Source organism: Phyllostomus discolor, chromosome 4 (genome assembly GCF_004126475.2).
Source record: "Phyllostomus discolor isolate MPI-MPIP mPhyDis1 chromosome 4, mPhyDis1.pri.v3, whole genome shotgun sequence".
Classification (NCBI taxonomy): domain Eukaryota; kingdom Metazoa; phylum Chordata; class Mammalia; order Chiroptera; family Phyllostomidae; genus Phyllostomus; species Phyllostomus discolor.
The window spans coordinates 38,236,015-38,249,843 of record NC_040906.2 but is presented as its reverse complement, the minus strand read 5'-3'; the positions used below and the strand labels follow the sequence as shown (position 1 = coordinate 38,249,843).

The 13,829-nt window shown below is 33.4% G+C and overlaps 1 pseudogene; it reads right to left on the bottom strand.

The window, feature by feature from the left end:
• Window positions 1-10,783: 10,783 nt before the first annotated feature.
• On the bottom strand, window positions 10,784-11,259 carry LOC114494807 (annotated as a pseudogene).
• Window positions 11,260-13,829: the final 2,570 nt, after the last annotated feature.

Sequence of the window (13,829 nt, the reverse complement as noted above, 5' to 3'; positions counted from 1 at the left end):
GAACTAATGTTCAAATGAGGAACTTAGGTTTTACTACCAAGGGGTTAAAACTGGAAACCTCAGTTGCTACTTAATTATAGTTTAAGAAAACAAACTTAATAATATTGTCATTGTTGCTATCTGATTCTATAACAGTCTATCACTAAATAGGAGAGAAAGGCTGCAATATGACAAAAAATTGTGTAATATTGACCAGCATCTTTCAGTAATATAGCTTTAACTTTGAACTACTCATAACTTGACAAGAAAAGCAGTTTGCAGGGAGCACATGAGCTGTGAACCTAGTATTAAAATTGTTTTGTCTTAAAATGGAGAATGAGGCTATTAAGAGGTCACTGCTGATCTGAGATACTCTTATATACAAACTCTTAAATATTGTTACATATATCGAGGTGCATACACATTTGTGACTAACACTAAGCCACAACGTTCAAGCTAGTCATGACCTTGAACCTGTGTACTCTATATATGTAACAATATTTAAGAAAGGAGTTTGTATCTCTCACAAAAGCTGTGACCTCTGCGGGTTAAATATACATTATGAAGAAGACTGCTTATCTCAGAATGAAGATACATAGCAGCTGAAAAACACTAGTTTGATTCTTATAAATTAAATGACCAAAACCCTCCAACTTTGAAGCTGAAGAAAGTAAACCTCTCTGTTATTGCATTATAAGTTGTGGGATCTCTTGAATGCAGACAGTCTAGTTTATGAGACTATTCTACTGATGGAGTGCTTCAGACGGAGGAGGGAAACCCTGTTTTACTTGCATGATTTAAGTGTCTGAAAAACAAATCTTTGTTCTCCTAGGGGGCAATGGAACAACTTTAAACAGGGGTTTGGCATTTCCTTTCCTTTAGAAAACATCCTCAACAAGCTGTACCAATTAACTACAGTTTGGTAAATTATGTTAACAATTAAATTATGACATCTGCAATGTTTTATAAAGAATCTCGTCTAATAAAGTTACTACTGTGAGGACTTAAATTTTGTGTTACCTCCCAAGAGATATTTTTGGAGTGTATGGACCACAACCCTTGGGACTAGAGTTCTCTATATACTTAAAAAGCTTAATAAATGCTTGACAAGTAGTTAATGGCTTTAGAACAAAATGATTTGTCAGGCCCTGAATAATGTCACTCTAGAGCAAAAAAAGTATAGGGCTGTCTTCCTTAGCTTATTTTTTCAGGGAAATTATTTGGTTGTTTAGATACTAAGGCCTCATTAAACACCTAGAAGAACTATTTGTTTGTAGTAACGGAACTTAAAATTCAGGTTATGACTATAAGCACAGATTGAATGATTTTTATTATATATTTTCTTTTAAACAATTTAACCAAATTTGTAGTTAGAATCTTTTCTTGAAAGTGTCACAGACTCAAAGTGGGGACAGAACAAAATTGCTTTTAATTTCTCTTACATAAGAAGTGAGAGCATCAGTCACACTTCTTTATACCACTAAGTGGAAGAGGACCATCTGAATCATTTGAGAAATTAACAAAAAGCAGTGACAACACAGGAATAATTTTAGCAAATAAAGATTGTTTTAAGGCAGACAAGGGCTAAGATTGCCTTAGCAGTTAATAATGACATGCACTGAATTTAAAATCTGCTTTATTATAAAAATCAGTTTCTAACTGATGGAAACACATCATCTGTTTCTTAACTGAGTAAATAATATTTATTTCCTTGAAACTGGAAAAGAAGTTCCATGAAAATACAAATATACATTAATTTATACATATAAAGGCACATTTTAAAAAATCAAACAATAATCTCATCATCCATATGCTGCAATAATGATACCAAGAGCAAATCCTATACATAAAATGGGCCCAATTATTTGTTTAATAATCCAATATTTTCTACATCATTAATTCTTTCTCTTCATTGTTTATCAGATCTCAGGGAGTTCAAGATGAGAAAAATTTACATTGATTAATGTTTAAAAATAATTTAAACTTTAAATTTATGAGTTACATTTAAAAGTAAATTGTCAATGTAACTCCTGTACTATTTAATTGTAGAAATCGTATCTTCTAAACCAATTGAAGAGGCTTTCATTTTATCTTAGGGTGCAGTCAGCTTAAAAGAGCACTGCCCCCACCCCATAATAACAAGTTGGATAATTTACCAAATCATAAATTTTCTTGAACCCATCAAAGAGCTGAATCTGCAGGACTTCAAATAGTCTCAAGTCTAGGGAAATTCAGATGCCACTGTAGAGAGACAAACTGTGGACCCTGGTTCACCTGCAGGAAAGCATGGTCAAGAGGGACATGGATGCCAAGACCAACTGGCGAGAAAAATTCAGCTAAATGTTGGAACAAATTTCTAAATGTGAGTGCGAGCTAGTGTAAGAGTATAGAATCCTTACAGCAACAGACACAGAAAAAGATTACACTACCCTTCAGGCTGTTGTCTTCAACCCATTCCAGGCCCTCAGGAAAAAAGATTTGGGTCAGGTTGGGAGATCAGAGACTGCTGCTTGATCAAGCCTTGGTTGCAATAAGCAATCATAGTGGGAAAGAAACAAAGCCCCATCTAAATTATTCTCACCTATCTTCACTATCGAACAAAATCCTTACACCATGGAGGGAGGATCAGAAAACTCTTTAGTATTCAGGGAACATATAGAAATCCATTGCAGCTTAGGTGAAAAAAAAAAGAAGAAAAAATAGTACCACAGCAAAATCAGAATATTAGAAGTCTTCTTCCACTGGTGGAGTGGCAGGGTCATCAAGAAAATCCCAAGATCCAGGAACAGAGGGTTTTCCTAAACTAATGCTAGAGCAGAACAAGAAAGAACCCTCTCTACCCTTCTATCACAAGACTACCAAGTGTTGAGTGATAAGCAGAATCAGTCTATTTCTGAAAGGGGGACAAGAACATGGAGATAAATCTTCTTTGACAAGTAAATCTACAGAGAAGTCTAAATCTAAAAGTAGAACAATCATTGAGGAAAAATTTAAAAACCTCTGTTGCTCAGCCCCTGCTATAAGTATAAGAAAAAGACTATAGGAATTTGAAGCTAATGATGCTCTTAAAATCATTGTAACATGAATACCTGAATCTAGCTCTACCACTGATTAGATTAACTGAGCCTGCCATAGCAAGGAAGTCACATAAAAATAGGTTAGTTTATTTTCAGACATAACATAATATATATCTCATTCTGTATTATCTTAGACAGAGTGTCTGGCATTCAACAAAAAATTACAAGGCAATAAATCAAGAGTTAAGACATATTAGAATCAGTTAATAGAATGAGGCCCATGTGGGACATAGATGTTGTAACTATCTAACAGGAAATTTAAAATAATGATTGTGTTAAAAACTCTTGTTTAAATGGTGGATCACATGTATGTATTACAGCAGAAAGGTAAAAAAATTATAAGAACATTTTAAATTTATGAGAATGATGAAAGCTGTAAGAAAAAAACAAATGCATACTCTAACAATCCTAAAACACCCATTCAAAAGAACCTATGCACCCCAATGTTCATAGCAGCACAATTTACAATAGCCAAATGCTGGAAGCAACCTAAGTGCCCATCAGTAAAGAGTGGACAAAAAACTGTGGTGCATTTACACAGTGGAATACTACACAGCAAAAAGAAAGAAGGAGCTACTACCCTTCATAATAGCATGGATGGAACTGGAGAGCATTATGCTAAGTGAAGTAAGCTAGGCAGTGAAAGACAAATACCATATGATATCACCTATAAGTGGAACCTAATCAACAAAACAAACAAGCGAGCAAAATACAACCAGAAACACTGAAATAAAGAACAAACACAGTAACCAGAGTGAAGGGGGAGGGGGAATACAGGAGAAAGAAGGGGAAGGGTTGTCAAGGAACATGTATAAAGGATCCATGGACAAAGCCAAAGAGGGGTAAGATTGAGGGTGGGAGGTGGAGATAGGTGTGGAGGGGGAAAGTGGTAGCAGGAAAATGGAGAAAACTGCACTTGAACAACAATTTTTTTAAATCTTTAAAAAAACAACTGCAGATGTTAGACATAAGAAATGCAGTGAATCAGATATAAAAATACCTTTCACAGGCTTATTAATAGAATTAAAAAAGCCAAGGAAAGAAGAATCAATTACCATGAAAGTAGGTTAATAGAAATTAACCAGATTAAATTACAAAGGGTAAATGAATTAAAAAAAAAAGAATAACACATGCAAGACTTTAGGACAGTATTTGTTGGTTTGATATAGGTATATAGGAATTACAAAAGATCAAGAGAAAATGTGGAAAGTAAACATTGTAAGTTAATGACTAAGAATTTTCCAAAAATATTGAAAAACATTGGACCACAGATCAAAGTATTTCATAAGAATTCAAGCAGAATTATTGCTTAGATAAGTCACCTAGACACAGCATATTTAAAGTGCTGAAAATGAAAGGTGAAGAGAAACTCTTTAAGGGAGTCAGAGAAAAGAATTTATTAGATATAGAATAGTGTGTGTGTGTGTGTGTGTGTATGTGTGTGTATGAATTACAGTAGACTTCTTAAGAATTCACATCATAAATGATTGAAGCCAGAAGATTATGAATTAACATATTTAAAATTCTACTAGACAAATACCATATCATCTCACCTATTAGTAAAACATAATCAACAAAACAAACAAGTAAGCAAAATACAACCAGAAACATTGAAATAAAGAACAAACTGACAGTAACCAGAGGGAAGGCACTAGGGGGATAATGAGGGAAAGAAGGGGAAGGGTTGTCAAGGAACAAGTATAAAGAATCCATGAACAAAGCCAAAGGTGGGTAGGACTGAGACCAGGGGGTAGGGATGGATGGGATGGGAGAGGGTGGTGAGGTGAAAGTGGAGACAAGTATGCTTGAACAACAAAAATAAATAAAAGTAAAAAAGAAATAAAATTCCACTAGAAAAAAAGAAGTCAACCTAGAATAGTATATCTAGCATAAATGGCTTTCAAAAGCGACAGGAATAAAGACTTCTTCAGAAAAAGAAAAAACAGGGTAGTTTATAATAACAAACCCCCATAAAAAAACATGTTAAGAGAATTCTTCAGGAAAAATGTATGTGATAATAACTTAAATCTACACAATGAAATGAAGAGTACTGGAGATAGTATTAATTAAAGTACACATAAAATCAATTTTCCTTTTTTATTTGAATTGCTGTATTGACTAATTAATGAAAGCTGCACTATAGTTAGCTCATGGTTGAACATTGTCTCAAACCTGAAATGCATATATTCTGTGTGATGGATTATTATTCAAAGCTGAATGTTGAAAATCAAATGTTTATTATTTGATTTAACATTGACTAATTGTAGGAGACCGTTCTGCGTGGCATGGGCCCAGCTCCCACTCAGAGATGCACAGGACCCATCTCCACAGATAGGTTCTCCCATGGGGATTCAGGCCTACAATGTGCCTAGGCTTCATTGAGTATTGCTTTTTGCTAAAAAATTTCCTCACCTTGAATTGAGGACATTTACTGCAAAGTAACTTTCTAAAATCCATGCTAAACTTTCCAAGGATGAGTGTAACTGGTTCAGCCACTTTTGCCTTTTCATTTGCAAATATCCCTCTTCTGTGATGTGATTAGCAGCATTGGCTCCTTTGTTTTCTGTAAAATGTAACCACCTAAAGCAAACCTGTGCATAGTAAATGAGGACCATCATGTAATGTGCCTCGAAACCCAATAAAGGCCAGTCACGGCAAGGACCAAGGTTTTTTGTTCCCCTTGAGAGAAAAACCATGCTGTCCCTTTTCCTCCACTGGACTCGGTAGTCTGTGTGAATGTCTCATTTCATCCATAATGACGTGGATACTGTGGGCTGGTGTCTGCATCAACTAATGTCTGAATGAATCAATCAACAAGCAAACTGAATGAAGATTATCCCCTGTCACTCATCATCAATATTGGATTTGTAATTATCAAAAGAATGTTACTCCCTTTTTACTGCTTATGAAAAGAACCATAAGGGAAAATGTTGGATAAGGTGACTAACTTGTAATGGCAAAAATGCAATAATGATTAAATAAAAAGAGGAAAGAAAGCATTGGGGGAGGAGGAATGGAGGTATAAGAAAATAGTGTCTGTCTTTTTGAAGCACAATATTTACCCTTCTTCGAACACAGATAGATTTAAATAAATTACAATGGTGATCAAAAGAAGCTGAATATGAAGCAAGATGTACTTTTGATAACATAGAAGGCAACATACACCAAGTAACGGACTTAATACTGAGTTCATAATGCAGAAATAGATACTGTTTTTCTAACAGTATGTATTGTTGCAATTCAGGTACAGGTTTATTACTATAGAAGTGCTTAACAAGCCAGGAAACTCTTCTATTCAGTTCTCTTCTTAGAATTCTGCTAATAAAGAGTTTGGTGAAAGGAAGTTGAAAACCAATAAATCTATGTGAGCAAAATGCTCATGGAGATTTAATGACAATATAATTCTTCCTTTTCCAGTTTTACTAAAGAGCTCACAACTCTGCATCATTTAGAGGTCAGTGCATACTTCTGACATCCAAGGTTATTATAACCCTAGGAAAGAATGTTCTCAGTGATGAAAACTTCTAACTCGTCAAACATTTAATTGTTTTATTTCTCAGCAAGTTATACTGGCAAGTACATCTGTGTGAGGCAATATTTATATATATTCTTCTTGACCATTGTGACTAGGGAGCTTTCAACTAAGAAACAAAATGTAAAACATATCACAAAATAGTATACTTTGCAAAAACATGGGACTTTCAAACATAGTCTATCCAAGCAATTATATGAAACCCCTTGAGAAAACAGAGTATATGTAAAGCAAGAAGGAATATTGTAACTGCCATAGGCCTTATAAAACCAAGAATGTGATATAAAAAGTGCCTGTCTGCAAAGAAAATGGCTCAGGCTTCTTAGGGAGAATAAGCAGATTTAAACCACAATTGGCAGAAATGATTGTCTCATAGCTTTCACTTTTCTGGTTGGTTAGTTTGACATAGTAGAAATTAGTTTGATGGATAAACCTTGTGTACTATTAAAATTCCCACATAAAAAAACAAGTTCTCTATATGTTCTTAACACACAGTGACTCTCTTTACAATAATTGTCAAGCAAAGTAAAATGAAAGCATGGGGGGTTTCATGAAATGTCTACACTCTTCCAACATCAGTGTCATACCTATGATTTAATTTACTGAGTCTGAAATTTCTGGATGCCATTTTAATTTTTAGGTATTACACCAAATTGTAAGACTTTGGGGACACCAGATTACTGAGTGAAATACAAATGGATGTGTCGTTTTAGCAGGAATTTGTTTTGGAAGCCTGTGTGAGCAATCAAGCTCAGCATTCTCTTCTGGACATTCATAAATGTTTTAATAGGTCTAAAAACATGAGAGGACAAACACAAGTAAATTGGAAAATTTAAAAAATAGAATCTATGTCCCTTTATGCACAAAAAAGGAAAATAATTAGTACTTAAGTATCATTAGGATAAGAAAGTTCTTCATCAAAAAAGAGGAAAGAGACATGGAGGAAAATTGACATAGAAAATAAAATAGAAAATAGAACATTAAGTAGAAAAAAACCCAGATAATTATACATCTTCATCTCTACTTTCTAGAGAAATAAAACCTAATTTTAAAGAAATGGAAAAATCTAGTGAATGCCAAGAGAATTTTCCATGCATTATAGTTCTTTGGCATATAATCTGTATGTATTTATCCAGATGTTATGCATGGAAATTATGGGATATAATAGTAACGAAGTGAATTTCAGCACAGAATAGTAATAAAATAAAAATGAATGAGTACATTTAAAAAATTCTGTTGCATTCATAAAGGAATTTAGGATCATAGTGTGTAATAAATGTTAAAACACACTGAAGATGAAGACACAAACACAAAATTGCTTTTCTCCCCAAATTCACACTTTAAATAAAATTACAGTAGAGTGAAACTTCCTAAAAAGTGTTGATATGAACTATTCTTTGATACCTAAAAAATGTTAATAACATATATTTAAAAAACAGTTTCTGACTGCTCTGGTGAGTATTTCCTTCATGTTCAGGGATAGCAGAGCAGTAGCACACAGTGGGTTAAGCACATGTTCCCTGGACCATGCACACCTGGTTAAAACCCAGTTCTGTCCTGTGTGAACTGTGTGATGATGGGCAGGTAACTAACCTCTCAGAACCTCAATTTTCTCATCTGCAAAAAATAACATCTACATCAAAGAACTCCTGTGAGGATTACAGTTGAACAAAGCAAATAATTGTGATTATTATTATCACCAAGAAATTCTGTATAATTTACTCAGTTGATCATGATTATTATATTGACCATTATTATTGAATGTTTCCAACATCAAGTGGGTATCAGCATAATTATACTCTTCTTGTCTCATAAATATTATTTCCTGTGGTGCCTCAGGGCTTCTTGAGATTGTTAAGAAGCGTATTGATGCACAGAATCTGCCCTAAGCAATTAAATTTCCAGAGAACTCAAGATCATATTCCCTTATGCCTCCTGCCCTCAAAATCTGGTGGAGAGTGGGGGAAAACTACCTACAGAGATGGGGAAGGCAGGCAAGGGTGAGGCTAATGGCGTTTGAAAGGCACTAATAAGTGTATGGCAAGAGCACTCGGTTGCTGTGGAGAGGGAAGGAATCAGCATCAACATTTGTTTAACAGCAACTATACAATTATAATTAAAGGTGTGTATTTGATCCCAAAGCTAAAAGAAAAGGGGGAAAATTGATCCCCCAAATCCCATAAAAATTAAAATAAATAAATATTTTATAAAGGAACTTAAAATACAAATTACCTAATTCATTTCTCCAGATGTAAATTTTAGTTAGAAAATATGTTTGAGGGATGATTCTATTGAATGAGGTAGTAAAAATTTAATATGATTCAAATAACTTCCAAGTAATTCATGCTTTAGAAACTACATTTTAGTTGTTACTTATCTCTCTCTTTGCTTTATTCATATTGGTAAGAGAAAGAAGTCATTTAAAATTATAGTAGGATCACCTTAAAACTTGAAATTCTTTGAACAATTATGTCAGTATGAAACCTATTGTTCACACCAAAGGCACCAGTTTTGGTGGAATATTTAGCACCAAAGTTACCATTTTGATCTCCATAGGAGACTAAGTAATTTATCTGAAGGATAACTCATGGTTTCATGCTCATGATTAACTCAACTAAGCATATTTGCCAAGTTTGTATTGATTGACATTTGGGGTCCAGAACTTGATTATAATTCCTAGAAATCAAGAACTGGAGGAGAATTTATAGATGATCTGCTCTTTTCTTCACTGAAGAAGCAGAAACTCAGAAGGGAAAAGTGAATTCCGGTTAAAGTAAAAAGAACCAGGTTGAATGTTAAGTGACTTGGCTTCCAGGCCCAATTCTGTCATTATCTGATTCCCAAGAATGGCATTAAAGCTATTTAGCTGAAAAAGTGAAAGAAATAGTAATACTAATAATGAGAAGAAAAATGAGAGTTTATCCCTTTGAACTTATTAAAGAATAAATTAATGCAAAGAACGTTAAGTCCAACTTCTGTTGAGTAAAAGTTTAATGCTATTTTTGGTATTTTCAGGGGATTTTATCTCCTAGTTCCCATGAATACCTCCAGTGGGGCCCACTATGGATTCACTTGTTTTGCAAAATATGATTCCCAAGTTCAATGGAAAGAAACACGCCAAGAAGAAAGTCTCTGGTGACCAAAGAAGCAATTCCTTATTACTCAGCAACAATGAACAAAACAAAGAACAAAACCCCTAATTCTATTCAAAGCAAAAAATTGGGGGAAAAAGCTCTGTCTACTTGATGATAGTAATTTAGGAAACAGCCTAAGTACAAATGGCTGGGAAAACAATGAGAAAGAGAAAAATAGAGGCTGTGAGAGAAAACAGCAGTGCCACCTACCATACAGCAACAATTAAGTTACTTAGTCCGCTGCCCCAAACTACAAACAACTGAATCTCCAGCTATATATATGCAGCACAGCAAAATGACTTAAGAAAATAGCAAAACACTACTTATTCAGAAAATAGTTTCACCAGAAAAGGTTAAAATTCTTAAAAATACAAACTCAAAGCTATACAGAACATTAACTGATCCAAACATCACATTTTTTTCAGGTTTGCTATATAGTTGAGGTTTGAATTTTTCCTTTAGTGATATAACATAAATTGTTGCACTCATTATCATTTAATTTATAAAATGTTTGATTTCTTAGAACTATTTGTAAAAACTAGGTTATTTCTCTACAGGTATATTGTTTAAATTCCCCAAAAAGTATAATAATTTATGCTTCTGAAGTCTTTCATAATTATTTGCTGATTTAATCTTCATTGATTCTTATTAATAAAATTACATTTACTCCTACTTTACTAAACCTTTAACTCATTCATTCATAGTTTAATTAATTTAAATATTGATTAAAATGGAAATTATTCAAATATATGCTTAAACATAAAACAAGTTGCTAACATCTATTGAATTGTTAAAAACAACTAGATCTATGTAATCATACCATTATGCATAAATATACTTTACCCCTAAATATTATCGCTATTTTATTTATTTTTCTCTTTATAGCCCAAATGATATAGTCCAAATGGACAAAAATTTAGTACCATATAGAGTATCTTAGGATAAATTGTCTTTGAATGGGAGCTTCTTTTCTAGGACTTTGAGGTCTACAAAACATATCTAGAAAATTTGACTGCTTAAATCAAATGGAAGAGGAGTAGATCTGTGGTTCCTGTTTTTGATTAATTGCTGTAACACTGCCTTTCAGCTGGCTGTGGGAGTTTCATATTTTCTTTAGACACCATTAGGCACCAAAATTTCTGCAGGACAACTTTGATACTACATAAATTCTGTCATTTTATTAGCACTGATATGGCTCTTGACTCTACCTGTCAATTAGAACTGTTAACTTCATTCATATCAATTTTTTTACAAATATAGAACAGGGAGTGCTTCTGGGTATTTAGGTCCACATTTTACTTTAAGGCCGTATGTTCGGTTTCATAAGTAGTTCTTGGAGACCCAGTTATCCCTGTCCATCTTGTGCCATGTCTTTTAAGTCATCTGGCAGACTCCAGCTAACTGTGCTATCTCCTACTCTGTTCTAGCCTTCTTTGAATTCTTTCAACAGTCAAAAATTGTGAGGGACTTTTACTCCTGAACCTGTAGTGGCTGCCAACTTGTATTGCTGTTGCTCATAAGCTAGCACTAGTGTCATTATTTTAATTAATAAAATTTACTTGTATTTCTCCAACTTAAATACATTAGTATTAAAGAAGTGTTGCTAATGTTAAATTTTGTAAGTATATTGTAGTATCATTCAAAAAACTTTATTTCCTTCTTTCTTTATTTTCCTTCTTTTCCATTTTTTCTTTCAGACCCATACTATAATTTCTCATTATTTTAAGATTATGCAGTGATTTAAGATTATAAAGTGACATTCATGCCTACATAATTTAAACACTTCAACTATTTTTGTGTATTTCTAAAAAAATTAATTGTTTTAAAGCATTTATTTCATGTGTCTATTGAACTCCATTGGTTTTCCTATAGATTCAGTTCCCACTTTTCATGCCAGCCTTTGAAGTTCCCCACAATTTGGCCACAATCTAGCTTCATCACTGGCTTTGTTACAGTTATATTGAACCATGAGGTACACTACAAACAATTCATGACCTGTGAATATTTGACTTCAGTATCTCCATCTGGAATGCTCTCCCTCCATATGTATTTCTATTTCCTGAAATAGAAAATTCACTCAGTCTCAGTGACGAACTAATTATCTCACTCACCAAGAGCCCATATTTGTGTCACTCATTGATTTTATCACTCCATTATAGATATGTGAATATATTTTATGTGTACTTCTATTTGATGGATTATTCTCTAGCAAGGATCATTTTGGTATTTTACAGCCCCCTCTCTGCTCAGTGTTGTGCCTTTCTCATAGTGAGCTCATTAAATATGAAACTGAAATCACTGAAGTAAAATGTGAATGTGCCTTGTTTTCCTTTTTCATGTTTTCCAAGTTATCATACTCAGAACTGAATATTAAATGTTCTGAAATTGATATGATTTTCATTCTTATGTTTTAAACCAAATTCAAAATTCTCCCACTTTGCAATCATTTCCATTATGTTCTTCAGGGCTGTCAAATGCTAAAATATGATTCTAGTTAGAAGAAATAGATAATCACTATAATTAATGATCTTGAAGAGGATAAAAGCAAAACAAAACAAAAAACCACATTTGGGTCTCATTAGGGACATGAAATCTGTCTTCCGGAGTGCTGGTCAATCATGAATCAAATCACTGGGAGAATTTTTACAAATGAGCAGTCTCTCATTCAACGATTGTATTTATTGCTTGAAACAGTGACTCTTATACTGTTTGACATTTACTTTTATTTCATGGTACCAATTCTCCCTGAATGTCTTGCCTTTCAAATAATTGTAATAAAAAAAAAAAGATGAAAATGAATTCAACCTACTTTGTTCTGAAATGCTTTTAAAAGTGTTGGCATTCGGGATTTCTATGGCACTCTTGGAGATAATTTTGTGTGTCCTGGGTTATTGCGCAAGCAGACTGAGAAGTCCTAGCCAATAGCATCTGATGTCAGTTTTCCAAGAGGAACACATATTGTATATTTTGTAAGAATTTTACCAGAAGGACATATGCAAACAGATATAATAAAATTTTCAGTATTACTGAGTCATGATCTAATGATATGATGAAAAATGATGTCTGAAAAATTTTGGTTTTATTTGTATAAACCAGTAAGTCTCCATACATGACCTTTTACAATTTTCTGCTAGCTGCTAAAACATTTGAAAGTTCTTATTTGTTAAGTTTAAATAATTCAAGAAATAAATTTTTTATCCAATGACAATTGTTTTTGTTAAAATACCATTTTATTAGAACCAGAATTTATCCTGCCTGTTGCTGTTTTACCCAGTGAGTATTTGCATAATGTTAAACATTTGTTGTCCATGTTTTTTGTTCACACCCTTCAAATTCTTTTAGCTCTCCTCCCTCTTAATCACCAGTTGGCCTCACTGGAAGGATTTAGTTCTTTTCATCTGCTCAACTAAATCAATACCATATTTTTAACAGAACATTCCTATTCTCCATGTATTCTCCTTACTATTCTCACCAACTTTTAGAAGTCTTTCTGATATGAATGTAACTAGGATAATACTTAATGTGGTTCTAAAAGAGAAATACAGAAACAATGATTATCCTTAAATTAATAATTCATGGGCAAAAATGGCTTCTAACAAGTGTTCCATTATCAAATCACAGAATTAAGACAAGCCTGTTCTCTATTACTTCACAGGATTTGGCAGAGGAAGACTTTGAACTGTGAACTGAGGAAGAGAAAGGAAAGACTCCTGACTAGATAGTTTACAGATGTGTCAACGGGAGTTTTGCTAGCATACACTAAAGTCTGCAGAAAATAAGTTACAACTGTCCTTCTTTATGTGCTGTTTTATGTAAGTATGCTAAAGTTTCCATCAGAATAATCAATTTTACATTATATCCCACCCTCACATTCTTGTATGTGAATGGAACAATCACACAATTGATCAATATTTGTCTTTGAGAATCTTACTTCTTTTTAAAAAATTAAAAGTGAGAACTGAGTAAATAGAGTTTCATAGCATTCTTGTATAATCTATGTATTATTAGATAATCAAAATTTGGTATGGTGACAGGCTCTTTCTTTCTCCTCCAGGTAACATATATTTTCCAAAAAAGAAAATATTGAATGCCAGAGTTATGAAAATT